Consider the following 22,573-nt stretch of genomic DNA (forward strand, 5'->3'; position numbering starts at 1 on the left):
CGGCCTCGCGGTCCCATACGAACCCAGACCTCTCTGCCCATACGACAGTATCAGCACAATCGGCGGCCTCGCGATCCCCTACGAAACCAGACCTCTCTACCTAGACGGCAGTCTCATACGACAGTTCATCCTATGATCACCATAACATACAAAAAGGGAATCAGTCTCACTATTCATCAGATCACACAAGGATTGCCAGTTCGGGCATAGCCTGTTCTCAGGTTTGAGGGGCTCCTCTTTCCCTTATTCAGTTACCACTTACCTGATCAGGGTTAACATCTGTTCATGTAGCCGCAGCTGACTAGAAGAATAGGCTACCCTCTTATACAAGAACACGCAGCACATGTTGGTTCACTACAAACTGGATACTTTATTACTCATTGCATACACGATCACATAACATTACAATATGACACATAACCTGCAAAGAAAAGTGAAAGATTAAGTTGTACACTCTAATAAGAAAGGGTCGACATCACCTTAGTAGTATGTAGCCTGCACTCGGTGGTCATCTAGGCTCCCTTCTCGTCTGTGCCTCGGCTCGCCTGGAATCACCCTTCTCCGAGTCACTGGGACCTCTTCCTTATCGGCTACTCTCTCCTCTCTGGTTATTCTGTTAGGAAAGCATCTGTCTCTCAGTTCTTCTCCGCCTTCAAGATGGCGTCTGTCTTCCCTGGAATAAGTAGTAGCTTTACTGCTAACGGCTAGATGCCGCCTACGGACTGAACATGTAACTGCCTCAGACTTTCACTAATATAGAGGTGCGTTTCCTCATGGAGAATTCCGGCCCGTAACCTGCCGCCCACCAAATTCTTGTACCTCCCCGTACCAAGGACACGTTCCCAGCCGGCCGGCCTGATGTAGTGTCTTCGGCATGAAGAAAAATACAATCCTTCGATAAGGGCCGGCCTGAACCGGTTCTCTCCAAGCGAATAACACCTCATAACTAAAACATTACGTTTGACCTAGAAGAATCCCAAGCTGCCGGAGCAGAAAGAAAGATGGAGTCTCTCCCGTTTGAGGCCTACCAGGCCTGAATTCAGCACGGCTCCATGAAATACCCTCACTACAGGACAGGTTATCCCTAATACTAACGAATCTATCCCCTAGGCTATATGTGCAAGCCCTGATCTATGGGGAAGAGCACAGAATCATGTCGAAGTGCCTAGTAAATAGGCTCCATTCACTACTCTAACCCTTAGGCTTGAATGGTAAGAGACTGAAGTCACATTCAATCACCTGTTAATACAAGAAGACCGGGAAAATCGAGCAGAACATTTCACCCTTGACTTCAGTCTATTATACATTCACTAAACAGAACTAATATCTGTGGAAGAATAATATGAAACAAGACTAACTGATCTATGTCTAGTACCAGGTGTGCAGAATTGAAGTAGTGAAGGAATACACTGAATAAAGCAACAGATAGAAATCAAAATGCCGATAGTAATCAGAATACCTCCTAATATTTGACGTAACATATGCAAATCAGGTAACCAATTAAAGAGCCAGTCAAACCAGCCCTGGTCAATGTGTTTTCTAACTTCTTCTGTCAAGTCATGTAATTTGTCAATGTGAACCTGAATGGATTTTGTATGATCCGACAAGTTAAAACAACAAAGACCCTCAAAATCAGAATCAGAACAATCGTGTCCATGTTTAAGCAAAAGATAATCAATAGCCGCTCGATTTTGTAAGATAGCCCTTCGTTCACCCTGGGCGTCTAATAGCATGTCAGACAGGATTGTAGAAGTATGATTGATGGATTTTACCATCCAGCAGGCCATTTTCCCAATAGATTTGGCATTATAAACTGCCAAAGCAGGAACACCAACAATTGAAACAGCCAGGCTAAGGTATTCAGACTTGGAATATAAATACAAAGATGAGTCACAATCCTCCTGTAACCTCACTGTATCTCGAATCACACGAGAGTTGGCATTCGGATGTGAGGAAAACATGAGCAAGCTCAGTCTAGTAATGGCACAAGGGCCTCCAGAAATATATGGCCAGGAAGTATTACCACATGAGAAAAGCCATCCGGCAGGCAGTAACATCGTGCGATAGTGACTGGGGGTAACTACCATACTCTTGCAAGTCATGTTATTCTGAACAGAAGTACATGTTTTCGGTGTCCTTTGAAAGCACAAAGTTCGTTCACGAGCGGTGAATGAGGTGGCACCTTTCAATTTTAAACGCATACATTCAGAAATCGCACTAGGATCACAAGTAAGGAAAAAACATAAATCACCTTGTGTGATATTATAGGTAACTATTTGGGACTGGACAGGCGGTAACGGGTCTGACAGTACAGTACACAAGGGGCAATACTCATGGGCAGCGAAATCGCCCAGAAGAACATTGGGACGAGCATTTGTTATATTAAAAATATGAGTCAGGGTCTCCAATGAAGCAGGGACAGCAACCAAACAAGTTGCCAATATATCAGTTACCGATCTCATCGGTGTCAAGCAGAAATGAGAGGTCTTCGTCACTTGCTTGGCCAATGTAACCCAAAAGTTTGGCGACGAATCCCACGCAGCGAAGGAACGCGACACTCGGGTTCTCAACTCAGCCCGGTTTGATTGGATCCCTCTTCTCTCGTCGTACCATCCCAAAAGGAGTCCAATGCCGACACATCCTGCAGCAACAGTCCAAAGAATGATCTGAAAAAGAATCAAATACAGGCATTATTCATTCTCGTAAGTAACATTTGTCAGCCGGGACTGCTTCCCAGCTATCTTTCCCTGGTCTCATAACTAAAATGGTGTTATCTTGACCGGTTGCAATCACTTCTGCTTGTTCAGGGGGATTCTTAGGCGACTGCACCCAAACTCTGGCCCCAGGATTTATCTGTGGAGCCAAAACCTTTCTGGCCTCGTACCGTTAGCAACGTTGGGGCAGTGCCTTTTGTGATCTCACCGCTGAACACAGGCATTATTAGCAATTGAGCCACTCGGTCAGTTTTATGTATCAGTAAGTCAACCTCACTGCTATTCAGCAGGAGCACCTTAATCTCTCCCTAATAATCACTATCAATGATTCCTCCAAGCACCTGAATGCCTTTTACAGCCAGCCCCGATCTAGGGGCAATTAATCCGAAATTTCCAGGTGGTATCTGAACACCAACACCTGTTTCAAGGATGACTCGATCTTTACTTTTTATAATGGTGTCATCCATGGCATGCAAGTCTAAACCTGCCGACTCTGGGGTCGCTCTGCATGGAGCCAAAGCTCCGGGAGTAATTTCCCAGTACATCACAGTCTCTCTGATCTCATTAGGTTTAGCATCAACATTTGGAGGAAACAAACGCATAAGTGGGGATTCAGCATTTAGAAAAGGACGGTTATTCAAAATCAATAGCGCTTGAGGCGAAAAATCTCGCCAATTCTTATACTTGTCATCTGTTAATTTGCGAAGTTGGTCTTTTAGCAGGCCATTCAACCTCTCCACAAGACCCGAGGCCTGTGGATAATATGGTATATGAAATACCCATTCAATATTGTTTTCCACACAGAATTCCTGTACCAATCTTCCACGAAAATGGGATGCATTATCAGATTGAATTTGGAATGGCACACCATAATACATCATAATCAATTCCAATGTTTTAATAGTATTCAATTGGGTAGCTTGCTTACAGGGAAGGGCCACCAACAGGCCACTGTATGTATCAACAATAGTGCAAACATATTGACAATTCCTACTCATAGGAAGTGGACCAATGTAATCAATCTGCCAAATTTGAGCGGGCAATTTCCCGCGATGTAAATGACCTTTAACAATTTGGGGCACTTTACGCTGCCTGATATGCTGACAAATGGGACAATGTAGAATAACATTTTTAATTAAATCTAGGGGAATATAAATTCCTCGATCAGCAGCCCACCTGCTAGTGGCTTTTTCTCCAAAGTGTCCTGCTTTCTGGTGGGCCCATTTCGCCAATCCCGCAATATCAGAATCTTGCGTGTCCACCACTGCCTCAGCAATTTTAGATTTCTCATCTGCAATGTTATGAAAGAATTTGTCAAGAGAGTCTATCGGGGTATGAGCATCCACATGGAAGATTGTAACAGTACTCTGTGGGAGCATTTCCCAAATCTCCTGCCATAATTCTTTTCCCCACAATTCCTTGGAATGGATTTTCCAACTATGGGAATGCCAAGTCGGTAACCAAACTGCCAGTCCATTGGCAGTAGACCAAGAATCGGTAAAAATATGACATGTGCCAGGTAACTCTTGTTTCAGAACTTGATAAACAGCATAGAGTTCAGCAAATTGACTGCTCTTACCCTCACCAGTTGTACTTAGCAATTTTTGTGTGATCGGATTATAGGACACTGCCTTCCAATGCCGTTTCGTCCCTATGAACCTTGCTGAACCATCCGTAAACCAGACATGGTTTCTGTCCTCTGCGGACAAATCATCAAAAGGTTTACCCCACTTAACAGGAGATTCCTGTACTAAAGGTACGGAACATTCACTCTCAGTTTCAGTTGATGGCGCCCGTGCCACCTGCTCATGCAAAGATGCAACTCCTTTTTGTCCCACACGTGCCCTGTCTTGTATATACCATTTCCATTTAATCACACTCGCCTCTTGAGCGTGTCCAATTCGGTGAGTTTTCGGCGAACTCATAACCCACTGCATGATAGGAATTTCAGGTCGCAAAACTATATCATGTCCCAAAGTCAATTGCTCGGTATCCACCAGAGCCCAATAACATGCAAGTAGCTGTTTCTCAAAAGGTGTATAACGCTCACCAGCATCAGGTAACTTTTTGGTCCAGAAACCTAACGGTACTCTACTCTTGCCTTGTTTCTACCACAAACTCCAATTCGCATAAAGGCCTTGTACAGACACATTCAAATCCACATCACCATCACATACAGGCCATAAATCCAGAGCATGCTGAATTGCTTCTTTAGCCAGACTGAACGCATCGTGCTGTGGTTTACCCCATTCAAATGCATTCTTTTTACGAGTGACCTGGTACAAAGGGGCCAATATTTGACTCAAATGAGGAATATGCTGGCGCCAAAATCCAAACAAACCAATGAAGCTTTGGGCTTCTTTCCTATTTCTCGGAACTGCAAAATCAAGAATTTTCTGTTTAACCTGAGGGATCACTTCTCGGTGCCCTTCATGCCAATTAATTCCCAAAAATTTCACAGCCTGGGACGGACCTTGTAATTTATCCGGGTTGATTTCCCAACCTTTCTCACGCAAGCACTCAATGACTCTATCCAATTGGGTCTGAACTTCCTCTTGTGATTCACCTTGGATCAAAATATCATCAATATAGTGACATATCTGAATTTGTGGATGAACTGGTACCTCAGCCAGATGCTCTGCCACCAGCCGGTGACATATCGTAGGACTATGCACATAGCCCTGAGGAAGACTTCTAAACGTCATCTGACGCCCGTTCCACGTAAAACTGAATTGTTCCTGACACTCAGGGGCAATCGGAATCGAAAAGAAAGCATTAGCAATATCAATGGACGCATACCATGTACCTGGATGTTTCTGGATTCTTTCAATTAGGGTAATAACATCCGGTACTGCAACAGTCAAAGGGGGTGTGTGTCTATTCAATTCTCGATAATCAACAGTCATGCGCCAAGAATTATCACTCTTACGCACAGGCCAAACAGGATTATTCCAAGCAGAAGTAACTGGGGTTATAACTCCTGCATCCACCAAATCCTGAATAGTGGTACTAATCTCTTCATGACAACCTGGAATACGATACTGCTTCTGACGAACCACTTTTGTCGCCTGAGGAACTTTTATGGGGGGCATTCTTAAACGACCAACCCGTACAGACCTGGACGATATATAATGTTTAGTTCCAAATTGGTAACATCCATCATCTAAGTGCAAAGTCATTCCTTTCAAAATATCAATTCCAATTATGAATTCTAAGAGTGGCACTACTAATACAGAGTATTCTTTTCTAGGAATTCTACCTATTCTCATTTCAAGTAAGGTTTGAACTGCGGGAGTTTCCTTTCCACCTAATCCGGTAATTGTAAAAGGCTGACCTTTAAACTTCTTTGATTTTCCATGAATAAGAGTGGCCTCCGCTCCTGTATCTACCAATGCTCGGGCCCTTTGGATATTACGATGTCTCCAATAAATATCAATATCTACATAGGGTCTATTATCTCTGTGAGCCCATCTGTGTACTGGAGCTTGACCTATTTCCTAGTCCTTTTTATTGTGTTCTGTGTACCAGGATAAATCAGGATAAAGACTCTCACGATTCCTAGGTATCGATACCTCCTGTTCATATCCATCTCCATTACGAAATGGATTACTGTTCCCTGCATTGTACTGCGGGTTTCGATCGGCCAATATGTGTCGATCCTCTCTCCTTCTCAACTCAGGGGATTGATCCTTATCATCTCTACGTCTGCTGTTAACATAATCATCTCTCCCTCTCTCTCTTTCCCCCTCTCTCTCCCTGTCTCTCCCACGACGGGGGGACAAATCACGCGCATAACGTCGATCATCACGACGATCAGAGCGCCCACGGCGGTCGTCATCACCGCTACCGTCAGAAAAACCACGATCACACTCAGTTGTCCGAACACGCCGGGCACCCTCCTTTCGATCCAAGCCACGTTTGCGAAACATTTCCCACAAACGAGAAGTAGTCTCACCATCAATGTCCTCCTTTCGCACACGATCAGCCAGAAGAGCAAGAAACATATCACGTCTAGTAAATTTATTTTCACCAGGAGTACGAGTGTCAGGCCGGGACTGCCGTTCAGGTTTAAACCACTCACCCAACTCACCGAGTTGGCGTACCGATTCCAGCACCACAGATAACATGTTACCAGTCTGATTAATCAATAAAGTCATCATGACCTGCTTATAAGCAACAGGGGAAGAACGAATAATACGATTCCGCACAGAAGATGTCAAGAAAGCATCAAGCAACCGGTCAGCAGTATTTAGAAAAATTGCCGTTTTCATCACCTCCTCTTTGAGACGTTGCGCAGCATCGCGCAAAGTATACCACGGTTTGTCATTCACAGGCCAGTCAGATTCAGTAGGATATTTTTGATTACAACCCTCAGTCGCCAATTGAAGCAAAGATATTTGACCACCACCATTAAAGTTACGAAAATGATCCTGTACAGTAGAATCCGAACTCAAGGAACAAAACTTCAAACAATCGCCAGCATCCAACATAATGCCAGCAGCGCCCAGTTCATAAAGGCGCACCATCCATGTGAGCAAGGGCTCACCAACTCGCTGCCGAAATCGCTGCAAAATATCACTAATTTCTTGTTGAGTAAAATCCTCCAAAGAGTCTAAAGCAATACCATTCGGAGCACCGGGAGCCTGCTGCACCTTCCGTCGAAAAACTGGATGCGCCAAGACCGCGGGATGAGCATCACAAGGAGCTCGACCAGTACACGTAGAGGAACAATCAGTGGAAGAAGCATTGACCCCGCTCGAAGGACGAGCGCAATCACGGGGTGCACCATCAGAGGCGCAAGAAGCAGATTTACAAGCACGGCCCGAGCGAGAGGACTCGCGCTTGGCAGACTCCTCACCCGAGGAAGGAGAATCACTCGAGTTCCAGATATTGCCATCCCATTCATCAGGATTCCAATCCAGTCCGGCTTTCGCCACGACCAGACGCACCTTCCGCGTCGAAACCCGACCACGCCGATTTTTGTATTTATAGCGAGCAATTCGCACATCCGCCCTCTCAGCAATAGTTTGGTACGTCTCAAGTTTATCAGCAAGCAACTTATTTTGACACCGCAACAAAGTATGAGCATTCTGAATCTCAACAAAGTTTGCTTCCAAATCCTTATGCAAGTTCTGCAACTTCAACAACCTCTCATGGAGAATCCTGTACGCAGACAGAACAATCCAACCTCTGCGCCCTAAAACGGGAAGCTCATCACCCTTAGATACCGGCGCCTTCTGTAAACAAGTAAGCACATTAGCCGGCTCCGCCAGCTCCAAAAAAGAATTCCAATTCTCACTCAAACCAGTAGAATCAGCCACCTCACGGGCTAAGGCTTCATAAGGCGTTGAATCCCAGCCGGGAATATCAACGGGCAACTTAAAAGTAGATTTCGAATTTCTAGAAAACATTTTTGAAAAGAAAGAAAAAGAGAAAAAGAAAAAGAAGAAAGAGAAAAGAAAACTACACGCAGGTAGATACAAATATTATACAAACAAAATCACGCACGCGCCGAAGGCAAATACAATACAACCACAACGCACACAGGTTTCGTAAACGGTTCGTGACGCCAAATGTTCTGCTTGGGTTTTCTGATCAGATATAACTCGCTCATCAGAGCCTCACTAACCCAGCCAGAACGTTACCCCCTTCCTAGAACCTATTTACAATCCTACAACCACATATATCTATCATCTAAGGACAGGGGATTCCTACTATGCATACCAAGATCTCACAATCGGCGGCCTCGCGATCCCATACGGATCCAGACCTTTCTGCCCATACGACAGTATCACAAGTGGCGGCCTCGCGGTCCCATACGAACCCAGACCTCTCTGCCCATACGACAGTATTACAAGTGGCGGCCTCGCGGTCCCATACGAACCCAGACCTCTCTGCCCATACGACAGTATCACAAGTGGCGGCCTCGCGGTCCCATACGAACCCAGACCTCTCTGCCCATACGACAGTATCAGCACAATCGGCGGCCTCGCGATTCCCTACGAATCCAGACCTCTCTGCCCATATGACAGTATCACAAGTGGCGGCCTCGCGGTCCCATACGAACCCAGACCTCTCTGCCCATACGACAGTATCAGCACAATTGGCGGCCTCGCGATCCCCTACGAATCCAGACCTCTCTGCGCATACGACAGTATCACAAGTGGCGGCCTCGCGGTCCCATACGAACCCAGACCTCTCTGCCCATACGACAGTATCAGCACAATCGGCGGCCTCGCGATCCCCTACGAATCCAGACCTCTCTGCCCATACGACAGTATCACAAGTGGCGGCCTCGCGGTCCCATACGAACCCAGACCTCTCTGCCCATAAGACAGTATCAGCACAATCGGCGGCCTCGCGATCCCCTACGAATCCAGACCTCTCTACCTAGACGGCAGTCTCATACGACAGTTCATCCTATGATCACCATAACATACAAAAAGGGAATCAGTCTCACTATTCATCAGATCACACAAGGATTGCCAGTTCGGGCATAGCCTGTTCTCAGGTTTGAGGGGCTCCTCTTTCCCTTATTCAGTTATCACTTACCTGATCAGGGTTAACATCTGTTCATGTAGCCGCAGCTGACTAGAAGAATAGGCTACCCTCTTATACAAGAACACGCAGCACATGTTGGTTCACTACAAACTGGATACTTTATTACTCATTGCATACACGATCACATAACATTACAATATGACACATAACCTGCAAAGAAAAGTGAAAGATTAAGTTGTACACTCTAATAAGAAAGGGTCGACATCACCTTAGTAGTATGTAGCCTGCACTCAGTGGTCATCTAGGCTCCCTTCTCGTCTGTGCCTCGGCTCGCCTGGAATCACCCTTCTCCGAGTCACTGGGACCTCTTCCTTATCGGCTACTCTCTCCTCTCTGGTTATTCTGTTAGGAAAGCATCTGTCTCTCAGTTCTTCTCCGCCTTCAAGATGGCGTCTGTCTTCCCTGGAATAAGTAGTAGCTTTACTGCTAACGGCTAGATGCCGCCTACGGACTGAACATGTAACTGCCTCAGACTTTCACTAATATAGAGGTGCGTTTCCTCATGGAAAATTCCGGCCCGTAACCTGCCGCCCACCAAATTCTTGTACCTCCCCGTACCAAGGACACGTTCCCAGCCGGCCGGCCTGATGTAGTGTCTTCGGCATGAAGAAAAATACAATCCTTCGATAAGGGCCGGCCTGAACCGGTTCTCTCCAAGCGAATAACACCTCATAACTAAAACATTACGTTTGACCTAGAAGAATCCCAAGCTGCCGGAGCAGAAAGAAAGATGGAGTCTCTCCCGTTTGAGGCCTACCAGGCCTGAATTCAGCACGGCTCCATGAAATACCCTCACTACAGGACAGGTTATCCCTAATACTAACGAATCTTTCCCCTAGGCTATATGTGCAAGCCCTGATCTATGGGGAAGAGCACAGAATCATGTTGAAGTGCCTAGTAAATAGGCTCCATTCACTACTCTAACCCTTAGGCTTGAATGGTAAGAGACTGAAGTCACATTCAATCACCTGTTAATACAAGAAGACCAGGAAAATCGAGCAGAACAGTGACCTACTGGACCGCAGTGTAGGCCTGAGGCAATGGTCAGCACCAGCTATAGAGTTAGCTATTCCCAGGGGATATAAAATAGTGAGGGCCGATCGCAAAGAGGGAAGAGGTGGTGGAATTGCGGTAGTGTGCAAGGACACGTGGGCTTTTACCTGTGAAGAAACTTTGGGCATTGGTGATGGAGAGGTTGTAGACTTTTGTACTGCTATATTCCTGTACTTCATACTGGGCGGCACACTGGTGTACAGACCTCCCGGTCCGCCCAGAGCCTTTTCAAAGTCCCTAGGACCCTCCGCTTTTCAAACTTCCTGCTTCTTGGAGATTTTAATATCCATTGGACTGTATAGAGTCTAGTGACACCAGGGAATTCTATGACTCACTTGATATGGCGCAACTGAGGCAGTAAGTGAATGCTTGGATGCAGGCAGCAGAGCGGCTCTGATTTTAATGGACCTCTATGCCGCCTTTGACACGGTGCCCCATCACCAACTGCTCGCTCGCCTCTCAAGTATCGGGGTTTCAGGACGGGCCTGGGATTGACTCAAATCCTTTCTAGAGGACAGAACCCAGCAGGTGTGGCAGCCCCCGTTCTTTTCGGCCCCCAGACAGGTGACTACGGGAGTACCGCAGAGGTCTACTTTGAGTCCCCTGCTTTTCAACATCTATATAACTCCCCTGATTTACCTAGCAGATGAGCTGGGAGCTAAGATCATAGCTTATGCCGACGATACCCAGCTCCTCTTCACCTGGAAGAAAAATGACCTGTCCCCGGACAAAGTGAAAGACTGTCTCTCCGCTGTTTTTAAATGGCTTGCACTGGTGCAGCTGAAGTGCAATGAAGACAAGTCAGAGGTTCACCTGTACGGATCCTTTCCCCTGCATTTTAGGGAGGTTCTCTGGCCCAATACCCCCCGCCCAATTCTGTCGGCAACCCTACTAAGAACTTTGGGGTCTGGTTCAGTGAAGACCTCAGGATTTCTACGCAGATTAAAAAACTTGCGGGAGTGTGCTTTGTTACGCTGAAATCCCTCAGTAAGTTTTTTCCCCTGCTGCTCCAGCCAGCTAAGGAAATGTTGACTCATGCTCTTATCCTGTCACGCATGGACTATGTCAATGCCCTATACATTAGCCTGCCCAGCTACCATTTAAAAAGACTGCAAACCATACAGAATGTGGCAGCTAGGGTTCTGCTCGGTATCCCAGGAAGATCAAGCATTAAGCAACATTTACGGGACCTTCATTGGCTTCCCGTGGCCCGCCGTGTCCAGTTTAAAGCTCTTACTTTGGCGCATGGAGCTCTATACGGAAAGGGGCCACTCTACCTCAGGAGACACTTCACCTTCTATGTCCCACGAAGACATCTACGCTCCGCTACATATCGTCTGGCAGTCATCCCTCGCTTCCGCCTTACTCGCATGGGTGGCAGCTCCCTATCTTTTAAGGTGTTGGAAGCCTGGAATTCCCTTCCGATGGAACTGCACAACATCCAGGATACCAGACTGTTCAAGAAACATCTAAAATCTCTGCTTTTTAACTAATTCTTGGTATGCCCAGCCTCCCCCGCATCCTTCCATTAAGTACTTCGTGCCGGGACACTTTTGAGTATCCATGCACGCTATAAATGCAGTAGAACATAATATAACATAACTGTTGTGAAGAAGATCCCAGAGGCACAGATCCGAGGTAAGAAGATATCCTTTATTTCCAGTCATCCGCTCTCCTGAACAATGGAATCATATCATGTCAACATTCTAATGTCACCTCTCGGGGAGCCATACCAACAGTGGCTGGCAGAGGGGTGTGCGGAACATACCATTAGTATAAAGAAGGTGAGATTACAACACATCTCCCTATATAGGGAACAACAAGACATTCATTAACTCTAGGGAACTCACAATTCGAAAACACAGTTCTTTAAGGTTGAGATGAGGCCGCTATTCTGTCCTTACTCCACGTCTGACCATTATCTAGGCGAACCACATTCTTGCCATCCTTTTCCACCCTTTGGTGTGCCTGATACTTGCTTAAACCTGGTTGCACGTGCATGGGCTTCTTAACAACCACTGTGGTACCCATCTTGTACTCCTGTGTTTTGACCCCATGACTCTGTCATACCACCCTTTATACTTCCGTTGGTGTTGAGATCTCAGCTCCTTACTCACCCCATGATCTAGGTCCACCTTGTTTCCACCCCTCAACCAGTGTGGGTTCAGTTTGGTACACGGTTCCCTTCCTCTTAAGTTAACAAAAGGAGACACTCCTGTGACGAGATTGGGAGTAGTGTGGTAAGCCCAAATGCACTCTCTCAAGGAATCTTCAACATTGAACCCACTGGAGATGGCCAATTGAATGTGCTCTTTAATCAACCTGTTTGTCCTTTCTACCAGCCCATTAGCTCTGGGACAATACAGTGCTGTTTTCTCGTCTTTTATGTTTAAATCTCCCAGAAAAGTAGTCATGGCCTCTGAGGTAAACTGCACCCCATTGTCTGTAACCAATGTTGCCGGTATGCCTTCGCACACAAAAACATTCTTCAAAAATGAGATAAGGTTATTCGTGGTAGTCTGCAAAGTAAACTTAAAATTTACCCAATTTACCCAATGGGAAGTGTAGTCTAATAACACAAACATAAACCTCTTCTGGGTACCTAGGACTTCCATGGGACCAATTATGTCTACTGCTAATTTGGTCCATGGAACCTCTGGAACCTCTACAGGAGATAAAGGAGTTTTACGTGTAACTTTACTTTTGTCGCTATTAGCGCAACTATTGCATTCCTTTACTTTGAGTTTGATCATGGAGTCCATCCTTGGGAACCAGAAATAGTTCCTGACCTTGTTTTTGGTGAGGCTCCTCCCCAAATGTCCCTCATGGGCCAGGTCAATTATCTTGTCCCTCAAGTTGCAGGGAGGAACTGCTCTGTCTCCTCGATGTATCATATCCGACATTAACGAAAGTTCATATCTCACCTCCCAAAAATCTTTTACCTCTTCCGGAACCTGAGAACGGTTCTCAGGCCAACCATTTAGAATGAACTGCCTGAGGATGCCCATCTCCTTGTCTCCCTTCACTCCTGCATCCCATTCTTCCTTTGACAATGAAGGGAGATGCAAGGAAAAAATGGGGGCATCTAACTGTTCCTCTCTAGAATACTCCAAGAGTGGTGACCTGGACAAGTAATCAGCGATTACATTCTCTGGACCTGGCAGATACTCTACTTTGAAACAATAGTTTTGTAGGCCCAGGACCCATTTCGATATACGTGGGTAATTATTGTGTGCATTTTTTGGCGAGAACATAAAGGTCAAGGGCTTGTGGTCAGTGTGTATAACAAATTGTATCCCCCACAGGAAAAACTTAAAATGGTTCACTGCCCAGAAACACGCCAAAGCCTCCCTCTCAATGACGGAATAGTTCTTCTCCGCAGAGTTGAGTGACCGTGATGCAAACGCTATAATAGTATCTTGGCCCTGGTCTTTTTGAGAAAGCATTGCTCCCAAACCTTTGCTGGAAGCATCTGTGGTCAGGAAGGTTTTCTTGCGTGGGTCGAATGATCCTAGCGCAGGCGAATCTAGGATGCTCTCCTTTATAGCCTTTACCGCCCTGCTGTGTTTTTCCTCCCACACGAATTCCTTGTCCTTTTTTAACAGTTCACGCAACTCATCACACAGGTCTGCAAAATTCCGTACATACTTAGACATGTACTCGACTAGTCCTAGGAATGATTTCAGTTCTTCTTTGTTAGTAGGGTTATGAGCATCCTTAACCGCTTGAATCAAACTGTATTTTGGTTTGAAACCATCTTTCGATATTGTGTGACCCAAGTAGTCAACCGAGTCCACCTTGATTTTGCATTTCTCAAGTTTCACAGTTAATCCTGCCCTGGTTAACCTTTGGCACACCGTGTTTAAAATAGCATCATGTTCTTCTTCCGTCGCCCCGTACATCAGTATATCGTCTTGGAAGCATAGGGTGTTTTCAATACCCTCCAACACTTGTTGCATCACTTTTTGGAAAATAGATGCCGCCGATGCAAGACCAAACGGCATCCTAACAAACATGTAAGCCCCAAACGGCGAGGAGAACACCGTAAGTGGTCTCGACACAGGGTGTAACTCGACCTGGTGGTAGGCCATGGACAAATCAATGACTGAGAAAAAACTCCCTTTACCCATAGTGCTCATCATTTCATTTATATTGGGCAGGGGAAACCTCTCCACCCAGATGTTGTCATTTAGGCTGCGCAAGTCCACGCAGACGCGGATACCCTTGCCATTTGCTTTTGACGCAAGGACCAGGGGGGCCAACCATTCAGACGCGTCTATGGGTTGTATGACACCCATGTCGCACAGTTTGTCCAGCTCATTTTTTAGAACCTCCCTCAGACGCAACGGCACTGGGCGCGCTCTATGAACCACCGGTTTTGCGCCTGATCTTATGTTGGAAATCTTTTAATTTTCCCAACTTTTCAGTAAATAGGTCAGGAAAAGCGTTTTGTAGGAGATAGCTTTCGTTGTTGTTGGGAGTGTCTACCAAGATGACTTGATCCTTGTTATTTGGGTCTAGGATAATACCCAGTACCTTCTGGTGTTGCCATCCCAAAATGTTCGTGCCCTTTTCAACCACATACACTTTACCAACCATGGATCTACCTTTAAATTCAATGTGGCTACTCAACATCCCCACTAGGGGAATGGGGTCTCTGGTGTACCCCTCAGGAGATATATCGGGAGAAAGTAGCATGCTTTTACTGCAACCTAGAATTTCCTCAAAGTCCTTTACGTTTATTAGTGTATACGGGGAACACGAGTCTGCAAACACCTCAATAGCTTTGTTGTCTATGTGTATAACACATTTAGGATAGTTGGGCTTAGTTGTTTCCTGGCTGTCCTTGACTTGGAAAATGAATCTAGCTTGTGTTTCTCCAACGGGATTGATGACCCTAGAAGTGTTACTTAACCCCTCCCTGCATACTCTGGCCAAGTGTCCTCTTCTATTGCATTTTTTACACAAAACACCGCGTGCTGAGCAAAATGGACTGTTAGCCAAGTGGTTATTGCTTCCACACCTGTAGCACTTCAAATTTTGTCCTTCCTTGCTGGTGGGTATATTTCTTACACCTTCCCTATTGTTCACTTTAAACACTTCCCCTTCAAATCCTTCACACTGAATGGGCGCCACCACTTCTTCTTTAACTTTCATCTCTCTTACGCACTTGGCTGTATGCTCAATAGATTGCGCGATAGAAATTGCATTCTTCAAAGACGGATTTTTAGCGAGTAATTTTTCCTGCACCTTCCCACTGTTTGTACACCTTACAAGTTGGTCTCTAATTAATGAATCAATGAGCTCACCAAAATCACACAATTGCGTAAGTCCTCTAAGGGCCGCTATGTAATTATTAATTGATTCGCCCTTCCCTTGCACCCTGCTAAAGAATTTGTGGCGTTCAAGCACCACATTGACCTTGTCACCAAAATGAAGCTCCAACTTCATCAGTGTGATGTCGTACACATCCGCGTCATCCTCTTCCTCCAACTCTGGCTCCGGTAGAGTTTCATAGACTTTACGTCCATGAACGCCCAAATTATGCAATAGTATATGTTGTTTACGCAACGGAGAGAACCTTTCTCCGCCCATAGCAATCAAATAAGATTCAAACAACTTTGTCCAATCCTTCCAATGAATTTCTGGATCACCACAGTCATTTAAAAATGATGGTGGTTGACTCATTCCAGGCGTACCCATCTTGCAATATAGTAGTGATTACCTAGGCTGGTGTACCTGACCTTCTATTGTATGAGAATTACAAACCAATAGACCTTGTCAGGGAGGGAAGAGAGTGGGGTGCACCACTCTACAAAACCACCACAAGGCTGAGAAGATGACCTACACCACACAGGGGCTTAAATAAGTAGATGAAACATGCACAAAATGTATATATCGCTGTAAGGCAATTAAACGCTGGAAGGTGGAAACCTCTAAAGACCAGAGTGTTTCAAAAGGAATTACGTCATGTGGCTAACTGACATGAAATACGCCAACCCTGTGAGGTTCCCTGCAGGAAAATACACTTTATGGGAATACTAATGGAGTCACGCTCAGTGTGTGCGCATCACAGAGAAGATGCGGCACGTCTGCAGAGGCATAAATTAAAGGCACGCACAGTGTGTGCGCATCACAGGGAGGATCCGTAAAGAAGGCACGTAGAATGTGTGCCTGTCACAGTGGCACAGCACTAACGCAGGGAAAAGGAAAGATCTTACTTGTGCCAGGACGACAGACTCTGAATGTTGCTGACGGACAGCTGCGCAGGAGACAGGAGACAGACTGGTGCCTTGGTAAACAACGCCGGAGGCAGGAAAGCTTCACCGGACCTGACGTTTCACCCGGCTCTCGAAGATTGGTGCGCCGGTGAAATCAACAAGAGGCGTGGCGATACACTCCCCCGCTATCCTGACGGAGGCTGCCTGCTGACTTTGGACAGGAGACAGGGAATCTTCCTCACGGCAAGAGACGCACACTTCCCTTATTTCATGACAGAAACTGCCTGCTGACAGCAATCTGTTTGCGGGGAATCTTCCATCGGACCAGGACGCTCGCAGTTCTGTGAGGACTTGCGGACCGGACAGCACGTAAAGAGGTGCGACCAAACCGCGGTTCCTCCGAACAGCTGACAGGACTGCCAGCTGTCTGAACTTTGATCCGCTGCTCCTCACACAAAGGTTCTGCTCTCCTCGACACACCACAGCACCCCGTAGCCACCAGTCCAACGTGAACGATGCAGGACAGTGAAAGCCCCCTGTGCGTTGACCAGCAGACAGGCTGAAAGGCGTTGTAACGCTGAACAACTCTCAGAATGCTTTTGCTCATAAGCGACAGCTTCACCAGGAGAGATAATAAACAAAAGGGAGATGACTGGCTGCCCCCTCCGCAGAGACGTTGCCAGTGTTGTGAAGAAGATCCCAGAGGCACAGAGACGAGGTAAGAAGATATCCTTTATTTCCAGTCATCCTCTCTCCTGAACAATGGAATCATATCATGTCAACATTCTAATGTCACCTCTCGGGGAGCCATACCAACAATGGCTGGCAGAGGGGTGTGCGGAACATACCATTAGTATAAAGAAGGTGAGATTACAACAATAACATTCACCGAGTGTCGCCGGCATAGGTTGGATGGCCCCACCGGCCTCCGTAGTTCAGGTTCAGTGGCACCAAGGGACGCGGACTTGTGATGAACAGGGTTGATGGCACCAGGTTAGTTGTTGATAGTGTTCGGTCACCTCTGTGACTGTGACCCGGCTTTCGCCCGGACTGAGACGCATCTTCCTCTTACTCCTCTCCATGCGACCACTGGTGTGGACTCTGTCATTCATGATTCACGACTGGGTGCTGGATGTGGGACCTACTGGTCCGCAGGGTAGTCCTGGTCCCTCATCCACGTGTTGCCGGCTGGTGTTGAACAGGGTTAGTGGCACCATGTGTCGCCGGCTGGCGTTGAACAGGGTTAGTGGCACCACGTGTCGCAAGATGCACATATGGAACTATGCCTCACTGATCGAAGGGAGTCTGGTGCTGTGGCCGCTGCCCCGGCTTCGGGGTCACTGCCATTCAGGACTCAGGACACAGTTTCACATATGGGACCTACTGGGCCAAAGAGGATGCCGGTGTAGTATATGAATGAGAAAGGAGTGATGTGGGCCAGCATCGGGGGGCCGGCGATGGTCTGCAGAGGCTGCAGAGGTCACGGAACTGGTGCTTGGAGCTTTGAACGGCACATGGTGGACCCTCCTTGACACACGCTGGTGTCGGAAGGTGATCACTGTTGCCTGGCTGCGCATGGGCAGGCATGACGGGTTTGGGGTCCAGCGGGCCGGGGTATGGTAGGCGCACAGGATCACAGGCAATTTCGCTCACGAGGATAGCGTAGGCCTCGTGGCATGGTGAAAGGCGCCACCTTGGCAGAGGCCTTGGGCTTTCCGGAAGAGGACACCACCCAGGGTTACGTGCTTTTTATTCACACCCCTACGCTGGCCTGGAGTAGGCCGGGCCATCCCACTCTGCTCACGCTTACGGGGGGGACGTAACAGGCAACATTTCCGCAAACTCCCCCATTGGCTGGGGTGACATGGTTGCGTCCACTGTCCAGTACACTCCATACACCAGAGGTGTATGTCGCCATGGATATGGGTGTTTTCTGCGTACTTCGGTATGTCCAGCACATCTCTGCCACTCTTGGCATTGTGTGCTTTCCCAGTCATGGTTCTCCTGCCTCCTTCACACATGCCTGGTTGCCACCTCTCCCCACATTGGGCTAGTGTGTGGCTGAAGTGCCATGCCATTCATGGCTCATGTTCACGGCTTGGCCAGGTTACCATTGTGAGTTGTTCTGTCGTGTATGGTGGGTGGGCATGTTGCTTAGCACGTTGGTTTTGATTTTGTGACGTGTGCATTGCCAGAGTTGTGAGTTGCATGGTTGTGGAGTTGAGGTGAGTGGGGTGTTCATTTGGAACTTGCCAAGGGGCTGTGCATTTCCCTTGGTGCCATCCTAAGGATGCTGGTTGCAGATGGACTGTCGGAGGATGGAGGAATCGTGCACAGTGGCTGGGTATTTTGAGGCGAGATTGGTGGAGGTTCCACGGTGTTTGTTGTTGCCTGCACATTGATGTGAGACGTGTGCTTTCTGTTGCAGTGATTGTGTGCTGTGTCAGCAGGGGGCACAGGTATGACATGTGTGCTGTGGATTGCCCCCGACATGTGCGTGCATCCATCTATTGCGTATGAGCCTTGCTTGGTGTCCAGTGGATCCTGCGCATTATGTTGGACGTATAGGCACTGGGGTACCAGGCTGATAGTGATGTCCAGCTCAGGTGTGAGGGACTTGGATGTGGGTGGCTGTGTGTCTCCTTCGACTGTAGCGTTTGTTGGTTGGGGGGTACCAGGGGCAACCAGGTGCAGCACAGCCAGCAGCTTTGTGTGGGGTGGGATGTTGGTTGTTAACTGTGTTAGTGCCGTCGGCCTGTTTCGCGTTGTTGGTCAGGATGCGTACGATGGTTGTCCTTTTGAGCCTGTGGTGAGCAATGACATTGTCAGGTGTTGGGTCTGTGTGGCTGGTGCGTTTCCTGGGGGTCCACTGTCTTTGTCTGCGCTGCCTGTGTGCTGGTCCGGGGGGGACGTTCCGGGAGGGTGTTGGGGTCCTGGAGTGGGGGCGGTGGGTGTTGTGGCCCTCTTGGGTGTCCAGCCCACAAGACCGGTGGCGGGGGTCTTCTCTGGCGACGTTTTTTGCAGCTGCTATCGCGGGTAAACTGGTGCTGTGGGCTGTTAACACCAGCTTGTGAATGGGGCAATCGATTTATCGCAACTTTGGCTGCGATAAAGTGCTGTTAACTCGGCATTAGCTCCTTGTGAATATCCCCCTCAGTTCCGTAGTGGACTAACCCAGGAATGTATTCGGTGGTTGTGGTGTCCAAAAATGTACCTGATCTGCACGTTATTTCCTGAGTGTAGCTTAGTACTTCCCCTGGGCTGGTAAGTGACGAGAGAGCGAGAGGATGTGGGCTGATTGGATGATTGACAACGTTCTTCATGGTGACGCAAAGCGCAGACTCTGCATCGTCTGCAGTGCAGAACATACCCTTCCTACATAAGTACAATGTTCAGCACAAGCAGTCACCCTCTTTGTGGCAGATATGGAATTCATTGTCAAGCCAATAATTTGAGTAAATTTAACATAGGCAACATTTCTTGGCATTCTTTTTGTTCACAAATTACACTGATTGTTCCTGTACTTTTACAGCAATGAAAATAGCAGGTAATTATGTTTCTTACTGACTGACACAGCATTAAACAAAGTGACAGCAGAACAGACAAAAGGCTTTCATATTGCCCGTGATTCCCATCTAAATCTGAGAGATCCTCACGATGATTTAGTGGAGTGGAAATTAACACAATTCATCACTAAAGAAGTTCTCTTAAAAAACAAACAGTGACACCAACAATTGCTTGTATGACATTTAAAAGAAGAAATGTAAAAGGAAGGAAAACAGTCAATTAAGAAAGAGCACTTGCACCTCAGCAGGAAAAAAATGAATCTTTGTTTCCAAATCAACAGAGAAAAAATGAAAAATACTGAAAGGATTTGAGGTCTGCTTTTTCTTCTACTTAACCTCTTCGTTTCCGATTACTTTGCTTTACACAGATGCAAAAATGCTCAAACATAAATACATGGATTTCAATTACACAGGCCCTCATTACAGGAGAGTGCAGTATTCACATTCCTGAAATGTCCAATACTAGTGGCATCTGTAATTCTGAGGTGCAGAAATACTGTAGTATTCTGAGCTGCAACATAATGCACACCTAGAAATTGGTAAATTAAAGCAGGAATCAGTGTTTTCACACCCAGCTCCTATAGCATTCCTAATTTTCAGCTATTTCCCATTCAGGCATTTTTCCAGCTTTTTGCTATGAAAAAAGTCCACTGTGAGAATAATCGGGTATGGCATTTTACTCTGTTGGTTGTGGTTAGAAATAAGGTTTCTGGTTGTCAGAGAATGCACTCTGAACAAGCAGGAACCACCACTCTGCTAAGGAAAAGGTAGATACACACTTAATTATAACCTGTGCTCACCTTCTGGTAGCTCAGCACAGAGCAGTCAGTCTTATCTAAAGAGGCAATGTGTATTTGTGCAGTACATACACACAGAAAAACAGTGAAAAAAACCACAAAAATACTCCACACATGGTTAGAAAAATAGATCATAATTTATAAGCAAAACAAAACCAAAGTGCCAAGAATCCAATAAGTAGAACCAGAGGTATGAATTTTTAAAGATTAAATCAAATTATTGTGCTTAGAGTCAAAAAGGGCCAACCCGGGACATCTAGGAGCATATTTACAAGAACTTAACGTTCCTGTAGCGTCAATTTTCTGGCATTGCGGCAACTTTTTTTATCGCTGTATTTACAAGTTGCCGCTAACTGCAGTTAGCTGCACTTTTCCCACGTAAACGTTAATTTTCAAGATCTCCACTGCTGTTAGTGGGACTTAACGAAATTGAGATTCAAGGTGGGCGTTCCTGTGAAAAAACTGCCTCCAACCCCACTTCGATATATTTACAATGATATTCCCGTCCGGCGATAACCCCCCCAAAACTGCCGCTAAGTCAAGTTAAAGGCAGTTATTTAAGACCAGAAAGTAGCTGGTCTTAAAATTGGTGCCAACACTTGGGTCCACATGTAAGATATTTGGGTGCTGGACAGTGTTGCAAGGAACATTGCTGAGCAGCCCCAAGCCAAAACAAAAGGTCAGGGATGCACCCTACAGGATTCCTGGACAGGCAGCATTTTTCAGACCATATTTAAAAGTGGAAACACGTCCGTACCAACAAGCTATAGACTTATAGTATTAATTGACGTGGAGGCAAAGCTTTATGCAACCAGTTTGCTTCAGCATCTCAAAATCTGGCTAGAAGTTATTAACCTATTACCCCGGTTATAAACAGGGTTCAGGTTGGGAATAGGGTCTGTAACAAACCTGACAGCTCTGACATTAGCCGAAAGGGCCAAAACATGCAGCTCTTTGCCTGCTTTGTATACCTCAAGTGTGCCTTTGATTCAATTCCAAGGGAGGGCTTGTGGAAAAAAGTGGCCACATGGGGCGTACCAAACATCCTATTGAAGGTGATAAAAGAGTTATACACAGGAACTTTGACCCAGGTCGAAATAGGAGACGGCATGAATGTAATGAACAAAGTATTTACAATTACAGGATTAAACCAGGGGTGAGTACTTGCTCCATGCCTATTCAACATATATCTAGCATGGGTAGAACAAGCCATACAGAAAATCAACTCTCATCCTCCTATATAGCTCAAGAAGAGATAGTATATTTACAGTATGCAGACGATATTGTCTTATTAAGCCAAACTCCAGTCTGGTCCGCCTGGTAGATCCCACAAATAAGAATCATATGTGGTTCTTGGAGGGGAAAAAAGTCAAGAAAGTCAAACCTTATAAATATTTAGGATTTAAGGTGGAGGATCAAATGAAAGGCAAACAACACACTGAGGAGATGCAGATAAAAGCGCAATGTTAGAACTACGACTTCCAAATTTTAAGGACAAAACTATGCTGTCCCTTATTCAGACATCTGTTAACTGTGATGAGTGCTCAGTTAATGCCAACAATGATCTATGGAATGGAAAAGCTGAAAGGACGAGAAGAAGTCATTTTATATAAAATCCAAACAAGAGTTAATAAATTGGTGTTTGGTTTAAAGAAAACAGC

Source organism: Triturus cristatus, chromosome 10, assembly GCF_964204655.1.
Source record: "Triturus cristatus chromosome 10, aTriCri1.1, whole genome shotgun sequence".
Taxonomy (NCBI): domain Eukaryota; kingdom Metazoa; phylum Chordata; class Amphibia; order Caudata; family Salamandridae; genus Triturus; species Triturus cristatus.